The sequence below is a fragment of the Chrysemys picta genome, chromosome 2 (assembly GCF_011386835.1).
Source record: "Chrysemys picta bellii isolate R12L10 chromosome 2, ASM1138683v2, whole genome shotgun sequence".
Lineage (NCBI taxonomy): Eukaryota > Metazoa > Chordata > Testudines > Emydidae > Chrysemys > Chrysemys picta.
Window position 1 is genome coordinate 244,791,282 of NC_088792.1, and position 19,257 is coordinate 244,810,538.

General features: G+C 41.2%; 1 long non-coding RNA gene across 1 annotated transcript in view; it reads right to left on the minus strand.

Moving 5' to 3' along the window:
* Nucleotides 1-19,257, minus strand: part of LOC135981763 (uncharacterized) — a 31,521-nt gene that overhangs the window by 336 nt on the left and 11,928 nt on the right. The window lies entirely within an intron of this gene.

Sequence of the window (19,257 nt, forward strand, 5' to 3'; positions counted from 1 at the left end):
ATTAGCAAGCTATTATGTTTTTGATCACACTCAAGACAGTTATCATTTCGGTAGGACATTTGTGGTACTTTGCGGAAGAGGGAGATTAAATCTCTTAGATTTTTATCAATTAGCTACAGAGTACATCCTTCCCTCATGCTACTAAGATCTCTCATTTATATCATAAGAAAATATTTCAAATCACTGAAGATTATCTACAAATCCTGTAAAGTGTTGACCACCTTCAACTCCCATTGACTTAAGGCCTCCTCTAAAATATCTTCACTGTGAATGCTTTAAACAGAACATATGCCAGTACAAAGCCAAATTATACACATTTGGAATTTGTGATTCTTACTGCTAGCCTAAAAATAGAATATCTGCATCAGGCATGTGGGTAGAATGTTATGTTCAGTTGGAATGAATGAATTATGTAGCTATGACTAGTCTTATTACTAAGTGATATCTAGCGTGCTTTTATTGGAGGAAATCCTGAAGTCTTTACTCAGGCAAACCCCACTGACTTCAACTGGTAATTTGCCTTACTAAAGGCAATGTAAAAAGTGAGTATGGACATCATGATTTGGTCTACCTTGATCTGGTTTAAATTTCATTTCTATAGATGATACATTTTACATGTATATATTTTGGCAAATTGATTTTTTTAATATTGGGAAAGATGTTTCCTACAAGTTCATGGAGGAATATTGTCTGTATATCTGGCTCTAACCAACTTCCATTAAACAGCTTCCTTACATTCACCCACCAATAACTTTGGTGTGGCAAAGGAGAATATTGATGCAAAGTCTTAAGAAAACAGATAAAGCCATTTTTGAGTTACGATACACTTTAAAATAATTAAATATACAATTTTGACTTATCTCTAACATTTTCGTTCGTTTCCCTCTAGTTCCAAAACAGCTTATTACTACTCCTCCAGACTTTCAGTACTGTTATACCCCCTGGAAAACTCATACTCTGGTTATATTTGAAAAACATAAACTATAATTAGGGACCCATCCTTTTCGCATTGATTTCAGTGGGAACACAATCAGGCATTATATTAAGTTTTGTGAAATGGCAATGATTTCTGTAACAATCTTGGGGTTCATTAACTAACAAACCAGCGAATGCGAAAGGAATCAAACTTTAATAAAACAAATTGGAGAGCATCTCTGGTGAACTGCTGCACACAGCCATGCGGTGTTCCTAACACCCGCCTCCAGGGTACATCTGCAAATTCCCACACACACAACACAGTCCCCTATGAAGGAGTGTCTCCAAATCACAGTCTTTCATAAACATATCTCTACATCTTCCCTTTTAAAGAAAAATGAATTAACTCTTATACATATATATAAACAGTTAACAATCTAATAACACATACATTAAATTCTCAACCCATCAGCTTGCATCTGATGAAGTGAGCATTCACCCAAGAAAGCTTATGCTCCAATACTTCTGTTAGTCTTAAAGGTGCCACAGGACCCTCTGTTGCTTTTTACAGATTCAGACTAACACGGCTACCCCTCTGATACTCAACCCATCTAGTACATTTCCATAAACCTAATGTGTCAGCTACGGTACCTATAGAGGAGAGGTTGCCAGCACATCACTCTCAAGTAAGTCTTTACCACTCACTTACCTCAAATACCCCTTCTCCCGGCAGGTTAGCAAGTCTCTATGAATCTTTCAGGATGTTTAATCTCCTGTTCTGATCTTCTCAGTATCAGCTTTTCATTAGAGTCTGAGTTGTTCTCTTGTTCCTTGACAGTTTCTCCTTTGTGCATTGCTGATAAAGGATCAGTCAGATGGGAAATACCAGAGTCCACCTCATCTGTCAATGTGTTGGAATCAGGGCCGGCTCCAGGCACCAGTGAAGGAAGCAGGTGCCTGGGGCAGCCAATAGAAAGGGGCGGCATGTCCAGGTCTTCGGCGGGACTTCGGCGGCAGCTCAAGCGCTCTGCTTTAGTCTTCGGCAGTGGGTCCTTCCCTCCATCTCTTCCTCTTTGGTGGCAGCTCAATTGGGTTTTTCTTTTTCTTTTCTTTTTCTTTTTCTTTTTTCTTCACCGCTTGGGGCAGCAAAAAACTGGAGCTGGCCCTGGTTAGAATTTCTGAGATTACTTGTAAATCTCTTCGATTACGTCAAATAGACGTTGGGTGCAGCTGTTCTTTAATGGTACCTCTTTGGCCCCAGTATCAGAGGTATGATTCCTCAGGCACACTCTATCACCTGAGTAAGAGATGGGAGTCACAGGCCTTTTTGTCAGAATAATATTTCTGCTTCCACTTCTAATTTTCTTTCATCTTCCATATTATTTCATTGTTATGAAATTTCAGTAAGTTATCAGTAATTGGTAAATTAGATCTGAACCTTCTTCCCATTAACAGCTGAGCTGGAGAAAAGCCATTCGCCAAGGGCGTACTTTGGTAATCCAGTAACACTTCATACAAATCACCCCCCACTGTCAAAAGTCTTCTTCATAAGGTTCTTTACTATCTGTATAGATCTTTCCATAAGTCCATTTGATTGGGGGGTAATTTGTACTCAATGTTTTTGATGAAAATCCCAATATATGTCAAATTGCCTAAAATCTGCACTGGAAAATTGTGACCCATTATTGCTACAGACTCCATGTGGAATTCCAGGTCTGAAGAAGAGTCCCTTCATGTTGGCTATCACTGACTTACTATTGGGACTGTGCAGTGTGCATATTTCTGGATACAGAGAATAATAATCAGTGACAATTAAATAATCCTTTGATTGCCAGGTAAATAAGTCAGTGCCAACCTTATCATAAGGCCTTTGTGGAATTGGAGGAGGTTTCTGTGGCTCTGCTTGTTGGCATGGCTTGTATTTCAAGCAGGAAAAGCAGTTTCCTACCACATTAGTAATGTCATGATTGATCCATGGCCAATACAGCACCCCTCGTGCTCATAATTTGCACTTCTGAATTCCTACATGACCCTTGTGGATGTTCCGTAGCATTTCTTTTCAGAGGCTCATTGGAATTATAACCTTACTACCCTTGAAAATCACCCCATCCATCACAGTAAATTAATGTCTGCAGTTCCAATAGTCTTTTATACTGGGACAGCAACTGCTTATTTCTTCAGGCCACGATTTAATTATCACTTCTTTAAGGATTCCCAACGATTTATCTTTCTCTGTTTCCTCTCTTATTTGTTGCAGTTTCCTGTAAGGTAGGGGAATTGACTTTATAATCAGATCTACAAAGGTTTGCATCTCTGTCTCTAAAGTCTTCTTTGGTTTTGTGGGAGCCACTGCTCCGGTAAGTGCATCTGCAATTTACTAGGCATGAAGGTCACAACCAAATCATCCTTTCGCAGCTTTATCATCATTCTTTGAAACCTTAAGTTACAGTCATTTAGCAGTTGCTAAATATGCTATCAGGAGCTTGTGGTCTATTTCAGTTTCCACTGTCTCTCCGTAAATATGCTGATTGAATCTCTCACAGGCAAACAATATTCCTAGAAACTCCTTTTTGATCTATGTGTATCTGGTTTCTGCCTAAGTCAGTGATTTGGATGCATATTCCATTAGTTACCAACAATCCTCATGCTTCTGTAAAATCACTGCACCTAACCCAGTCTGTGAAGCATCTGCTGAAATTTTTACAGGCCTTACTGGTGCATAGCACTTCAACACTGGTTCATGTATCAGTTGTTTTAAACCTTCCCATGATTCCTCTTATTCAGCACCATTCCTTTTTATTCTCTAGGAGTTTTCTCAATGCTGCTGCTTGGGTAGATAGATTTGGTATGAATTTTCCAACCTTGGACATCTTTCTTGGACTAGGGAAGTGGCATCATTTCAATGGCTGAAATATTCCTCTTTCCAGGTTTTACCCCTTCTTGGGATATAATGTCCCCAACAAAAGTCAGTTCTGTGACCCCTAAAACACATTTCTCCCTATTTAGTTTGAGGTTTGCAGCTCTAGTTGCATCCAGAATTTACCGAAGTCTACAATCATGCTCCTCTTTCGTTGAACCCTAGATGATGACGTCATCAATTGAGGTGTCAACACCATTAATATGTTCATAGATCATATGTATGGTTTTGTGGTGCATTTCTGATGCCGAAGCTATGCCGAAAGGTAGTGTAAAAATCTGTATCTTCCAAATAGGGTATTAAATGTGCTTAGTTTTGAGCTTTCTTCAGTTAATTTTAGCTGCCAAAAACCTGAGGATGCATCCAATTTACTGATGTATTGAGCATTTGCAAAGTGAGCCATAAACTCTTCTCTGGTTGGTAGTTTGAAATGTTCTCCTTTTATAGCCTTCTTGAGGTCTCTGGGATCTAAGGATATGCGTAGCTGGCCACTACTTTTCTCCACAGTGACTAGGGAGCTCACCCGTTGTGTTGACTCCTCAATTTTTTTTATTACTTGCATTGCTTCTATCTTTGCAAGCTCAGCCGGAGCTTATCCTGTAGTCCAAATAGCACCTTTCTACATGGATGGATAACTAGAGGGACCTGCTTGTTTATCCGGATTGTATGTTCACATTGCAGGCAACCCAACCCTTGCAAAGGTCATGATATTCCTGAAAGTGTTCCTCATAGTCAGGTTCAGTATGATCTTGTAGAGCATCCATTTTACCAGATTGAGTTTCTCACATGCAGACAGGCCTAAAATTGGTGTCACCTCCTTTGGCACTACAATGAACAGGAGCTTGTACATGGTGTTTTTATGGTGGATGTGAGCAATGCACCTCCCCTTCACCAGGGTATTTGTTCCAGAATAATCAGTTAATTTTATTTTTGTTGTTCCCAGTGTTGGTCTTATTTTCAGTCTCTCATAATCTTGTTCATTCAAAATATTAACCTGGGCTCCTGTGTCTAGTTTCAGTGGAATAATTATTCCATTCACTGTCATAGGCAGTATACAGTCCCTCTCATCAAGCTTGCTAGATCCCGGTACCTCTACGAAACATTCCTCAACCAGATTGTCTTTAACTGAATGCACTTGACTTTTCTGCATTTGGGATCAGCAGCATTTTGCAAAATGATCATTTTCCCCACATTTATGACAGAGTTTCCCAAAGGCAACACACTGTTTAGGACCATGCTGTGATCCACACCTTCCAGATGACTGTCTATACCAAGTCTTCCCCCTAGCAGTGGTTTTCATAGTGAGTGGTTCCATTCTTTGATTTGACCTTTTCTGGCTAAAGTCTTTTGTACTCAGAACATGGATAAAGCCTTCTGGTGAATTAGGCTCTTTGGCTTGTGCTTTCATGTTTTCTGCTGCCCTGCATATTTAGGGAGCTTTTTTTAAAGTTAAGTCTCCTTCATGGGGCAGTCTCTCTCTTAGACTCATTTGTGGCATTAAAGACAATGTGTTATCTCTGACCAGAGACTCTGAGAGCTCACCAAAGTCACAGGTTTTACTGAGTTTCTGTAATTCTGTAATTCTGTGACATATTGCTGTATGGTGACTAAAATATAATGTTGTCCTGGATACCTTCACCTTGCAAAGAAGGAGACTCTGGGACAAGTGATAACAACCCTGAAAGAGAGTTAGGGTTAGGGTTAACATCCCAGACCTAGAGATGAATAAAGGACAAAAGCATGTATTCTGAGAAAATAACAGTCCTTTCTGGAAACAGGAAACCTTGGGGTAAAAGTAAAGGTTCATGGAGCAACTAGGAATTGGGACAGTGCTAAGACCATGTAAGAATCCAGTTGCCAGGCTCTACCTTCTATACCTTCCCGTTTGTTTTATTAAAGTTTGATTCCTTTCTCATTCACTGGTTGGTTAGTTAATGAACCCCAAGATTGTTACAGAAATCATTGCCATTTCACAAAACTTAATATGCTTTTTATAACCCATGGCAGCACAAGTAGCTGTGCCCCAAACTGTGCTTACACTTGGATATAAGTAAATGCTTCCCTCCATTTGTTTCTCTCTTCTTATCCTTATATAACTGTAAGCAGAGTCTGAATGAGCTCTCCCTGACATATAGTGGTGAGCTGTGGAAAAGGACTTCAGGAGCTGATCTCGTTTGCATGGACACACCCACCCTACCTAGATGCTCAGCATGATGGGATTTCTTGCCCAAATGATCACTTGTAGCTGGTGTTGGATCCCCAGTCTCCTTGTTATTGGGGCTGAAGTAATAAAGGGTTGTTATCCTTGTTGTGTAAATGAAGGGCAGCAGAACTGTATTTGGCATACCCCGATGGAGGGACTCACCCTCAACTGAATGGCACTCGCTAGGCAGAGGATATGGGTTCCAAAGCCCAATGAGTTGGGAGTGGGTGGGGATAGGTACTTGTATCTGATGGTGTAGACCCTGTTTAAGGGACCTAAACACCATTTGACCCTCTCCCTGGTATAATAAAAGAGCAAATTTAGACTCAATTGAAACAATGAAGAGTCCTTGTGGCAGAAGAGGCTAAGAAATTTATTTAGGCATAAGCTTTTGTGGGCTAAAACCCACTTCATCAGATGCATGGACTGAAAAATACAGTAAGAAAAATATATATGATTGCACATGAAAAGATGGGAGTTGCTTTACCCAGTTGGGGGGGGGGGTCAGTGCTAATGAACCAATTCAATTAAGGTGGAAGTGGCCTATTCTCAACAGTTGACAAGAAGAGATGAGTATCATCAGAGTGGGAATTATTTTTGTAGTGCTAACAAGGCCAATGCAATCAAGGTGGACCATTTCCAGCAGTTGACAAGAAGGTGTGAGTATCAGCAGAGGGGAAAATTACTTTTTATAGAGACCCATTCACTCCCAGTCTTTATTCAGGCCTAATTTGATGGTGTCCAGTTTACAAATTAATTCCAGTTCTGCAGTTTCTCATTGAAGTCTGTTTTTGAAGTTTTTCTGTTGAAGAATTGCCACTTTTAAGTCTGTTATTGAGTGTCCAGGGAGAGTGAAGTGTTCTCCTACTGGTTTTTGAATGTTACAATTCTTGATATCTGATTTGGGTCCATTTATTCTTTTGTGTAGAGACTGTCCGGTTTGGCCAATGTACGTGGCAGAAGGGCATTGCTGGCACATGATGGCATATATCACATTGGTAGATGTGCAGGTGAACGAGCCCCTGATGGTGTGGCTGATGTAGTTAGATCCTATGATGGTGTCCCTTGAATAGATATGCGGACAGAGTTGGCAGTGGGGTTTGTTGCAGGGATCTGTGCCTAGGTTAGTGTTTTTGTTGTGTGGTGTGTAGTTGCTGGTGAGTATTTGCTTCAGGTTGGGGGGCTGTCTGTAAGCGAGGACAAGCCTGTCTCTCAAGTCTGTGAGAGTGAGGTATCGTCCTTCAGGATAGGTTGTAGATCCTTGATGATGCGCTGGAGAGGTTTTAGTTGAGGGCTGTCAGTGACGGCTAATGGTGTTGTTTCTTTCTTTGTTGGACCTGTCCTGTAGTAGGTCACTTCTGGGTATCCTTTTGACTCTGTTAATCTGTTTCTTCACTTCAACAGGTGGGTATTGTAGTTTTAAGAATGCTTGATAGAGATCCTGTAGGTGTTTGTCTCTGTCTGAGGGATTGGAGCAAATGCGGTTGTATTTTAGAGCTTGACTGTAGACAATGGATCGTTTGATGTGGTCTGGATGAAAGCTGGAGGCATGTAGGGAAGTATGGCAGTCAGTAGGTTTCTGGTATAGGGTACCCAGAAGTCACCTACTATAGGACAGGTGGCTGGCGGAGAGGCACAGTGAGTGGCCAGCTGGGCAGCTGGCGGAGAGATATGGCAAGCGGCCAGCAGGTGGCTAGCAGAGAGGGCCAGAGCAGAGCCCCGCAGAGAGGCGTGCGAATTGGCTGGCAGGGCAACAAGTGAGTGCCCAAGCAGCAGAGCATGTAAAGTGCCACCTTACCCCCACCTTCCACCCAAGGTGGGAGGTGAATTCTGTGGATGAATCTCTGAATGCTGGGGCTGCACTTGCTAAGGACAGCAACTGTGAGTGGGGTGCAGAGATGGGATGGGCACGTTAAAGGGACTTTTGGCTTGCTGGATTTAAGAACCTGAGAGAAAAAGGACACTGTCCAACATACTTGGGGGTGGGTCTTTTGCTCATGGTTTATGTTTATGAATCCTAGTTGCAGTGTTTTCCCAAATTAATGCTGAGTTACTTCTCTCCTTTTATTAAAAGTTTTTGCTACACTCAAACTCTGTGCTTGTGAGAGGTGAAGTATTGCCTCTTAGCAGTGCCCAGGGGGTGGTGTGTAATTGTCCCAGGTCACTGGGTGGGGGTTCGAGCTGGTTTTGTGTTGTATTGTTGAAAAGGACCCCCTAGATCACTGGTTTCCAGACTTTAACAACCTGTGAACCCCTTTCACTAAAATGTCAAGTCTCGCGAATGCCCTCCTAAAAATGAATATTTCCAGGGAATTTCTCCTTTACCTGAGTATAAATTATAAAAGCAGTGATCTTGGAAATATAAAATTTGACATGCTTATTACACACTATTTATTATTAATTATTATTTATCATTACAGTATTTTTATTACATTATGAAAACAGCAACACTCTTCCAAGATCTGACTTTTGTAGCTTGTATCACTTTGAATAAGCCTGTTATAAGACAAGGCTCCTATGTTTCATAAAGGAGTATCAGATGTGAAACAGCATGAAGGTATTTAAGAAGCCAACTCAAAGAGTTCCTCCTACACAAGCATTCAGGTCTTGAGCAGTCCAGGCAAACAACGCACGTTACAACAAAGCTTAAACTTGTTCTTCATAATAATTTTAAAAACAATATTAGCTGCCTATTTAATTTAAAAAAATGGAAAGGGAGGTGGATATTTTTTGTTGTTCTTATAAGGAGTCTTGAAGTGTAAATCTCCTCAATGTGATAGAGATGCTTGCTTTGATCTGCTTAGCTCTTGGAAGTCCAGGGGCACCAGGCTGCTGTCCGGGGTCCCTAGGGACAGCTCTGTCCGCCATTAGGGATTTTTCCCCCGAGAACCCCCTGTAACATTTCGCGAACCCCCAGGGGTTCACAAACCCCAGTTTGGGAACCACTGCCCTAGATACTGAACCCAGCCCTTGTTGCTGCTGGCTCCACCTGGCAGAAGGGTTACATAACAGAATATTAACTTGCATATATCCTGTGGATTTGACTGTTTAATATTAGGGGAACACATAGTGGGTATGTGCCCTGGGAAGACTCTGTCCTTGATGGGTCAAGAACGAACAGTTGGGGTCCACTGATACAGTAGTGCCAAGATCACAAAAGAGGATTGTGAGGGAGAGGTTGAAGCCCCTGCCCTATAAGTTGCCACAAATGATAGAAGGGGGTTTATTCTGGCATGCAAGATGCCCTCTAAATTTAGGAGTTCTGGATGTCTGGACCCACCCTGACTCCAGCCCTTCCCCCTTAACATATATTCTCTCCCTCATACCTATCCTACCATCTGACAGTGACCAAAATGCTCACGATATGCTAGAAGAGGCAATGGATACAATATTTAGCACCCATCTGGTAATAGTTGCCAATAAGCGGTGTCCTTTGGTGCCACCATCACGGTGCTACCTCTAGCTTAGGCTAAGACATAAAAGTGTTGGGCTGGTGCTTGTAGGACTGAGGGAGACACTCACAAATTTGTCAACGGTGAAGTCTCTTAACCAAATGGCTGAAAGGGGGTTTGTGAAGGGGTGTTCAGGTGTTAAGGGGTTAAGGTGGGTTAGAAGAGGCCAATTAATGTTATAGGCCACACCAGGGGAGAGTCAGACTTGATTGAGAAACTCTAATTGCAGATGAAGCATAGCTGGGGGAGGATTATATAGAAAGTTGCAAGCAGAAGGGGACTGCAGGGAGAGTCTGCAGTTGTTTCCTGGGCACCAAGAGGCGGGTAGGAGGAAACCCAGGAGGAGCAAAAGCCTTGTCCCTGATGGAAGGGTTTTACCCAGAGGAATTGGAAGAAGCCTATGGAAAACAGAGTAGGAAGAAGCCTAGGGAATGAACAGAGAGGAGTGAGAATATTCAGATGTTGGCCTCTGATTATAGAGTCCTTTGGCTGGAACGTAGGGGAACCCAGGGCTGCCTGCTACTCTAACAACTGGGAAAGTAGCACAGACTGATGAAGATTGTGTCTGGACAGTTGGTCCAGCAAGATGTTGATACCCTGGAAAGGGGAAACTACATAGTGACATGACTGGAGGGTTGAGTCCTGAAGAGAGGGCACCCCAGGTCCCGGAGAGCAAGAGGGGCCATGGGACAAGCGAGAGATGGAAGGTGTGCTAGACCAGATCAGAGCAGTTCTCCAGACTTAGCCAGAGGGGTGCACCTCCATTGGTGAGTGTGCTCTGTTACATGGTTTTACATATATAGCGGAAAGTTCATTTTTCTGATTGCTGCAGTTGGATGATTGTAAAGGTCCTAGGTAAAGAGGTTGTTGTGTTTTTGTTCTAATAAAGCACCCGGGATGTGAGGGAAGGATAGAAGGGGTGGTATTTGCTATATGTCAGACCACAACATCCATTGTCTGTGTCTCTTCAGTGGGGAAAACCCAGGCCCCATTGTATATCATGACAACTGATATCAGGTGGGATTCTCTTACCAATGGTACTGAGATTCATGCACATACTGGTTGGGGGAAGCAGGTACCTTAACAGAGGTTCCTAGACTCTGGAACTTATTTTCCCATGTTAGGGAAGCTTAGTCTGAGCCCACTGACCTACAGGATACATCGCAACATTTATGTAGTTACATAGGCGCTTGTCTGAGGGGGCTTGAGTGTCTTTGGTAGGGTATTTATTGAATTATTTTGGGATGACAGGTTGATTTTTGTTAGGCTTTAATATAGCTTTAGTAATTATGAGTAATATTTTTCTAAATCACCCAGCTGATTTAAGATCCCAAGTCCCATTTTCAAAAGCTCCTAACTTACTTACATGCTTTTGAAAATGTTACCATGTACAGAGTTTACACATTCTATTATATATTCTATCTATTTAGGCACATTTAATACATCCATAACCCTGGTGTCTGACTGCTAGGTATCTATCACTACCCACAATGTAATCTATTCACTTATAGCTATTTCTGTATATGTACAGTAATGCTCTCATGTATGAACTCTTGCAGTAGGATAGGTGACCTTGGAAAGTTGCATAACACAACATTGTGGCACTGCATCAGCTTTTTGCATTTAGCCTATTCTGAAAACAGCTATTTCTTCTTTTCCAAGTCGTTTGGTGACACAGACTGTTCTTTTGCCTTTTAGATCTGTCCCTTCACAATAGGTAAGAGAAAATAATAGTGTGAATACACAATTGCAGCTAATGAGATGGTGTTATTGTTTCCTTCATCTAGCTATGATGTTAAAAATCACTATAAAGAATCCTATCAATTTTCACAATTAACCTTCACAAGCCATTGTGCTGCTCAGCCATTCAAAGAGAATTTATGTATTAAACAGGGGCAGCATAAAAAACAGAAACAATTATGTGACTTCTCTACTGTAGTAAAACAAAGCTTATGAAAAGATATGCTCTTACTATATTACATTTACTTTAACAAACAGATGAATATTGCAATGTATGCTTGACTTCCCACATGCATCTTAAAATGGAGTTGTGTGTTCATAATGGATACAGTAGCCATACACCTGATGAAGAAAACTAGAAGTAGACTCATAGACTTTAAGGTCAGAAGGGACCATTATGATCATCTGGTCTGACCCCCTGCATGCTGCAGGCCACAAAGCCGTCCCTACCCCTTCCCTTGACTCTGCAGTTGAAGTCCCCAAATCCTGTGGCTTAGTGACTTCAATTGGCAGAGAACCCTCCTGCTAGCGATCCCTGCCCCATGCTGCGGAGGAAGGCGAAAAACCTCCAGGGCCTCTGCCAATCTACCCTGGAGGAAAATTCCTTCCTGACCCCAAATATGGCGATCAGTAAAACCCCGAGCATGTAGGCAAGAGTCTCCAGCCTGACCCTTGTTAGCCATTATACTATTTACCTGCCCTGGCACGGTATTCCTTTGGCTGAAATCATGTTTCTCCATTATACCATTCCCTCCATAAACTTATTTAACTTAATCTTAAAACCAGACAGGTCCTTCGCCCCCACCGTTTCCCTTGGAAGGCTGTTCCAATATTTCACCCCTCTGATGGTCAGAAACCTTTGTCTAATTTCAAGTCTAAACTTCCCCACGGCCAATTTATATCCATTCGTTCTCGTGTCCACATTAGTACTGAGCTGGAATAATTCCTCTCCCTCCCTGGTATTTATCCCTCTGATATATTTAAAGAGAGCAATCATATCCCCCCTCAGCCTTCGTTTGGTCAGACTAAACAACCCGAGCTCCTCTAGTCTCCTTTCATACGACAGGTTTTCCATTCCTCTGATCATCCTAGTGGCCCTTCTCTGTACCCAGAAAATAGAGTTTAATGTGGCTGTAGTATGTCAGCATGGTGGCGCAGTTACCAAATGAATTTACTCATGTCATCCTATTACTTTGGCTTCTATGTAGAAGCATATAACAAATTAACTTTTCAGAATTGCCTTGAACTGCTTCACCAGTGGCAGGTGTGATAGAAGCATAACATTAAAATCTAGCACAGTATACTAAAGAGCTTTTCTGATCACAATTACTGTACGTGGAGGCACAGGTTTATGTTGAAATTAGCAAATGATCATGGAAACATTTATTAAGTTAGCTTAGTATTTGGAACTTTAAATTGAAAGTGCTTTGTTAAAATGTGTTCAATACAATCAATTAATTAAGAACTCAATGATTTTCAGCTCAAAAACAGACTGAAGTAACTAGATCTTGCTACTTGGAGGCAACAGGAGAGTCATTAGCAGTTTTAACTCAATTGTTTTAATGAATCATACTGCTTTTAAAGCAGGGGAAATAAATATTCTTAAGCAGATTTTTTTGTTGCTCTAGACTTGATTTTGATGTATAGAATCATAGAACATCAGGGTTGGAAGGGACTTCAGAAGGTCATCTAGTCCAAACCCCTGCTCAGAGAGGGACCAGTCCCCAGACAGATTTTTGTCCCAGATCCCTAAATGGCCCTCTCAAGGATTGAGCTCACAATGCTGGGTTTAGTAGGTCAATGCTCAAGCCACTGAGCTATCCCTCATCCCTTTTAAATTTTAAATAGCATTGTTTTGGTTGTGTTCTAGAGTGAGTTATATAAACTAACCTGTTTGTGAATTAAATACCACTGTCCTAGCTATAGGTATTGCAGTGTAGGACAACTGTTCAGTTCATAGCCATCTATGTAGCGCCTAAACTCCCTGAATTGATTCCGTGCTCTAAAAATCAAGATTGCCAAATCCATATTACATCTTTCATAAGGTGCTGCAACCCATCACTGCAGCAGACAGCTTGCCATAAATATTAGTAAGAGGTAGAGTGAAATTCCTGTAAAAGAAGATTAAAAGAAACCACTTTGAAATTGGCTGAGCTGAGCAAAGTAAGGCATTCATGTACCTTCTAATGTTGTAAATCAACGTATAATGTATAGTCACTGACTAGTTAATTAACAACTTCATATTGTGCCAGCAAAAAGAGGGTCACAAAGGACAAGATACAGACTGTACAGTAATTTCACCAAGGTCTGTATTACCTCTAAGGCCAAAATATTGTTGTTTCAATGGCTGTAACTCCTGAGCCACATTCAGACCTTCTTCAGAAGCAACCTCCTCTATTTCCCACCACCACCACCACCACCACTGCCCCCTTTCTTTCTGTCTTCTGTTGTATACTTTTCATTCTCAGTAATATACTGTGCCAGGTAATTCTATAGTAGTTGGTTGTGTCAGCAAGTACTTCTGTGCTTACTGGTAAATAAATTATACAAATTCAAACTGGACATGATGGCCCGGCACTTAAAAGTAGCCTCAAATTACAACTTCTAAATTGTAAAAGCAAGAATTTGCATAATCAAGTGGATATTCATAAATGCAAATCAGGAGCTTAGATACTTAATTGTGAGAGCTGCAAGTGCAAATAAGGATGTCTTTTGCACTTTGATGTTATCTGATTAAAATATGACCATGTAGATCATTATTGCTACTACTGTTATATAATTGCAACAAATCTTGTACAAGGTATGGCAAGTAAGGTGTCTATGGAAAGGTTATGATTTGCTGAATATTATTATGCTATTTGTATGTATGTATCACTTTTGTATCTGAAGTTATGAATATTAACTATGTACCTGTATTTCAAATATTTGCTCCTGTGGTAACACCCACATCGTATTTAGCCTGCACATCTTGAAGGAACTATTCAAGTTAAATGGCTCATCAAGGAACACGTAATTCACAATGGACCATGGAAGATGCCTATCTACACTTAATGGACTTTCCTGTGGTGGCCTCTGCTATGACTAAGCAAAATCATGCATGGACATGTGACTACAAACACTGTCTTGTTACCTGTAATTTTCCATGGTGAAAACAATGGGTTTCCCTGCACTTAGCAGAAGCTATAAAAGGCCCTGGAAACATCTCCATTTTGCCTCTTTCCTGCTCAACCTCTGGACTATGAACTTATACTAATGGGAGCATTCTAACCAAAGGACTGAGGACCTTCCAATGATTTAGAAGCAACCAGAGACTTGACTTAAGCCAGCAGTTTATTCCATCACTGCTCCAAGCCTGATCCAAGAACTTTGCAGTTACTGTATGTATTTGATTCCTTTAACCAATTTTAACTTTTTCTTTCTATCTATAAATAAACCTTTAGATGTTAGATACTTAAGGATTGGCAACAGTATGATTATTGGGTAAGATCTGAGTTATATATTGACCTGTGTGTTTGGCTGGTCCTTTGGGATCAGAAGAACTCTTTTGTTTGATGAAATTTGGTTTTAAATAACTCATCTTTAAGTCTACTGTCTAGGTGTTGAATCCGGGACTGGAATTTCTAAGGAAACTGCTTTTCTGACTTCTTGTTAGCCAGTGTGGTGAGACAGAAGTTTACTTTTGTTGTTGGTTTGGTATATCTTATGGGAGAATAACCACCAGTTTTGGGGTGTGTCTGCCCTATGTCTCAGCATTTTGTCCTGAATTTGGTATTCTCAGTTGTGACCCATAGAGGCACGGTGACGCACTCAAATTAGTGTGCACCAAATTCTGAGGTCAAAGGATCAGAGGTACTTTAGTAGATTTGACCCAAAATAGCTCAATCCAAAAAAACAAATTATTTAAAAAAAAAAGAATTTAAATGTTTTTCTTCATAGAAAACTCTGAGGTCACTTTAAAATTAAGGATGTTAAAAATTAGTGTTTCATACCTACAGACAGTAAATCCAATCCTAGAAACTAAACACTTACACCAAACCAGCATGTTCACTTTCTGTACAATCAGAAAACAACTGAAAAGCATAAACAGTGAAAGCTGGGAATGTTGAAAAGGGATGAGAAGAACTATAAGTACCCTGGAACATATTTACTGTATGTAAAAATAGTACAGTGATATTTTAAATAGATGAAAGATGTAGTGGTTTAGTTCAAATAAGCTGCATCAACACTGCAATTCTTATCTCGGAGATCCCAAGTCTCCAAAAGTGGGCTAAAATTCAGTCAAAAGCAGATAACACCACTAGGAAACGTTTCCTGATATTCAGAATATATTTCCCTATACTACTTTAATCTAATTATTCCTGTAGTACCACAGGAAGTAGTTCCTTTTCCCTCCTCCATGTCTTATGTATCATTACCTCTATTACATTATATTATTTTTATTACCGTTTCTACCCTTGAATTTCTAAGCAGTTTTAGATGCTCATAACCTCCTGAGGTCCCTTCCATCCCTGATATTCTAAGGTGACTGAGAGAATCTTTTATTGGACCAACTTCTGTTGGTGAGAGAGACAACCTTTTTGAGCCACATAGAGACCTTATATTACCTCACTCACCTTGTCTCTCTAATATCCTGGGAACAACACTGTTACAACTTCTCTGCATATAGCATCACATGATTGTCCTGGAAACAGTTCCTTTTCCCAGTTCTGTTGATAACTGAGACCTGGGGCAATTGATTTAGGAGCAAATTTTCAAAAGTCTCCTGTGATTTTTTTTTTCTCTATGCTTAACTCAAGGTACCCTACCAGAGGCAGATTACCTTTTTGTGGGGCCCTGGCCCTGAGCAAATGGGGGGCCCCTCCACACCACTTCTGCCTGCAGTCCCTTCCACCCACCCCACCCCCCAGCGTTCCTGCGAGGAGTGGGGCCCAGGCATGGTGGCTTGCCTCACTCTGCCTGCCCGGCGGTCCTGCTATGGAGTGTGGCCAAGGTGAGGGGGCTTGCCATGCTCTGCCACCTGTCACCCCCATGCCCTGACCATGCTCCCTGGCAGGAACACTGGGCAGGCGGAGCAGGTCAGGGCCTGGAGGCACCCATTTTCTGGGGCCCCCCAATTGGCTGGGGCTCCTGGGCATGGGCCCTGTTGGCCCAGTGGCTAATCCACTACTGTACCCCATTCAAGTGAATGATGAGCACCTTTGTAAATGAAACCCAAGATGTCTTGACTTGTGCACCTAAAAACTAAAGCATCTGAAATTAGTAGACTTCTTTAAAAAGTTTAGCCTTAAAATCTGTGCCTCACTTCCCCCATCCAACAATTGGGGCTAATGACAACCCTTTGTTTTATAATGCTCCGTATGATCCTGAATGAAAGGCAAAATGTAATTATTGTTAAATGAAATTCTCTAACATGTGTATGCATCTCTCTTGGAAACTAAGAGACTCAATGGAAGATCCTAAAATTATAATATAAGTATGTCTCTGAGGGGAAAATTTGGCTGATTTGTTATTATTTTATTATATCATTTTAATGACCATTTGGGAAGTTATGAAAATGGTAAGCAGCTATTTGGTGTATAAATAGATAGTTTGTTGCTTGTCTATGTAATGCATATATATAAATGGATATAACTTTACTTTCTCTGAGTTTTCAGTTGATGGATGAATAAAATAGCTTGACTTACTGGCCTTTGATAGGAAGAACTTTCTTGTCTGCTCCATGCAGGATGACACTGATAACATGCTTGGCAAGAAGGTGTCTTTCATTATTCTTTACTACTTAGCAGATGACATGGGGAGGTTCAGGAGGTGCACAAGCAGAATGAGAGTAGAAACTCTTTTGCAGTGCTGATAAGATGGCAGCACTTGCCCTAGGCCTTAACGCGCACACACACAAAGTAAGAGGCTGAGGTGGGGGGGGAAGTTTCCCCTCTTCCTTTGTGTGGGAGTTCAGTACACGCATGTGGGGCAGAGCCATACGTGTGCAAGTGTGTACAAGTGTGACGGACAGCCGCTATATTGGCCGAAACCAAGGATTGAGCGGGGACCATCAGAGCTAAAACCACGAGTCTCTACATCATCAGCAAAAGTACCAGGCCCTGTAGCTAGGGGCTGTGACAGACTCTCATTGTCTGTATATTGAGCACAGCGGCAGGGGCAGAGGGGGAAACGCATAACACACAACAATGGGTTTTACAAGTGAAGAGGCAGTGTGATCTACGGGATGAGGCTCTGGGCTGAGAGTTAGGTGGAATGGGTTTTATTGTCAGCCACCTCTAATGTATGAACTTTACCTCTGTGGTGCCCTCACATCCTTTGTGTGTCTCCTCTATTTAGATGGTATGGTTTTGAGTCAGGAACTGCCTGTTATGTGTTTCTCCACCTCTAATATAGGGGTGTCCTGATCTGGATTGGCGCATCTAGGCACTACCCTAATACTAACGAATAATAAGGTTAGACCTGTTTCAGCACTGTCTTCTGTGGTGGCAGTAGCTCTGCATGAGGAACTCTTTCCTTTGTCATTGCAGGTAATGTTAACTGTGTCCTGATGCAGATATATGTACTGATTCAGTCGACAAAATTTCCTCTTATTTGTACATTTTGAAGAGCCGGAAGAAGGAAATTTCTTGTTTTCCCAATACAGCCTCATGAGATTTTTTTTAACATCATTAAAATAGGTGCAAACCATGCATCAGCTGGTTAAGACAATAGCCAAATTAATGGCGGGGTGAATAACTCAATTTCCTCCTGTCCAAATATTCACTGAAACAAAAATATTGCTTCCAATGTGTTCATGCCCTTTCTGTGTTTGCTTTCCATAAATATTCTAGGGAACAAGTTTACTAGCAGAAAAGTTAATTTTAAGCACATTTTAGACAGCCACTGAAAAACAACTTTGAATTTATCTATACAAACATCAGTGACCTAAGAGTTGTGGTCAACCAATTATAAATTATAACCTCTGTCCAATCAAACCCAATCCAAATAGCTTAATTTTAATAATGAAATAGCTACAGTAAACGACTCTGGAGCAATGTATAGACCAAGAATTATTGAAGTTATTCTGTGAATGAAGTTGGGTGAGAAATTTAGGCAAATATTAAATGGTTTGTGGACAATTTGTGAATTGAAACAATTGCAAAATTAGTTGAATAAATTATTTGCTACAAATTATTCCCTGAGCGCTAGTTGAAGTCAGAGTTAAATGCCTATCTGCTTTTATTGTTATCACTGTCTGCAATGAAGAAAACTAATGTAAAATACCTTGTGAGGTAATCCAAACATTAATGAACCATTCCAGGTCTTTCTGAGTGTTCTCAAATTTGTGGGAAATGTACTCTGTGGAATCCAGACATTTTAGCCTTTTCATAGATTCTAAGGCCATTATGATCATCTACTCCAACTTCCTGTATAACACAGGCCTAGAACTTCCTCAAAATAATTCCTAGAATATATGGTTTTTAGAAAAGCATTGAATCTGGATTTAAAAATTGTCAGTGACAATGCACCACAACCCTTAGTTAATTGTTCCAATGGTTAATTACTCTCACTATTAAAAATGTACATCTTATTTCCAGTCTGAATATGCCTAGCTCCAACTTCGAGCAATTGGATCATGTTATACCTATGTCTACTAGATTGAAGAGTCCATTATTAAATATTTATTCCTCATGTAAATAGGTTAACAGGTGACTTGATTACAGTCTTAGTGCAGTGTGCTGCTGGCTTCATTACCCACTCTTTTGGGGTAGTGTTTTGATATCATTGATGGTAAGCAGGGCCCAGGCACCAGCGTAGGAAGCAGGGGCCTGGGGCAGCCAATTCAAAGGGGCGGCACTGTGTCCAGTATCGGGGCGGCACGTCCAAGTCTTCGGTGGAAATTCGGTGGTGGGTCCCTCATTTCCTTTCTTTCTCTTGCCACCGAAAAGGGAGAGGGGGGACCCGCCGCCGAACTGCCGCAGAAGAAGCGGCGTGGTTGAGCTGCCGCCGAAGTGTTGCTGCTCGTCTTTTTTTTTTGCCACTTGGGGAGG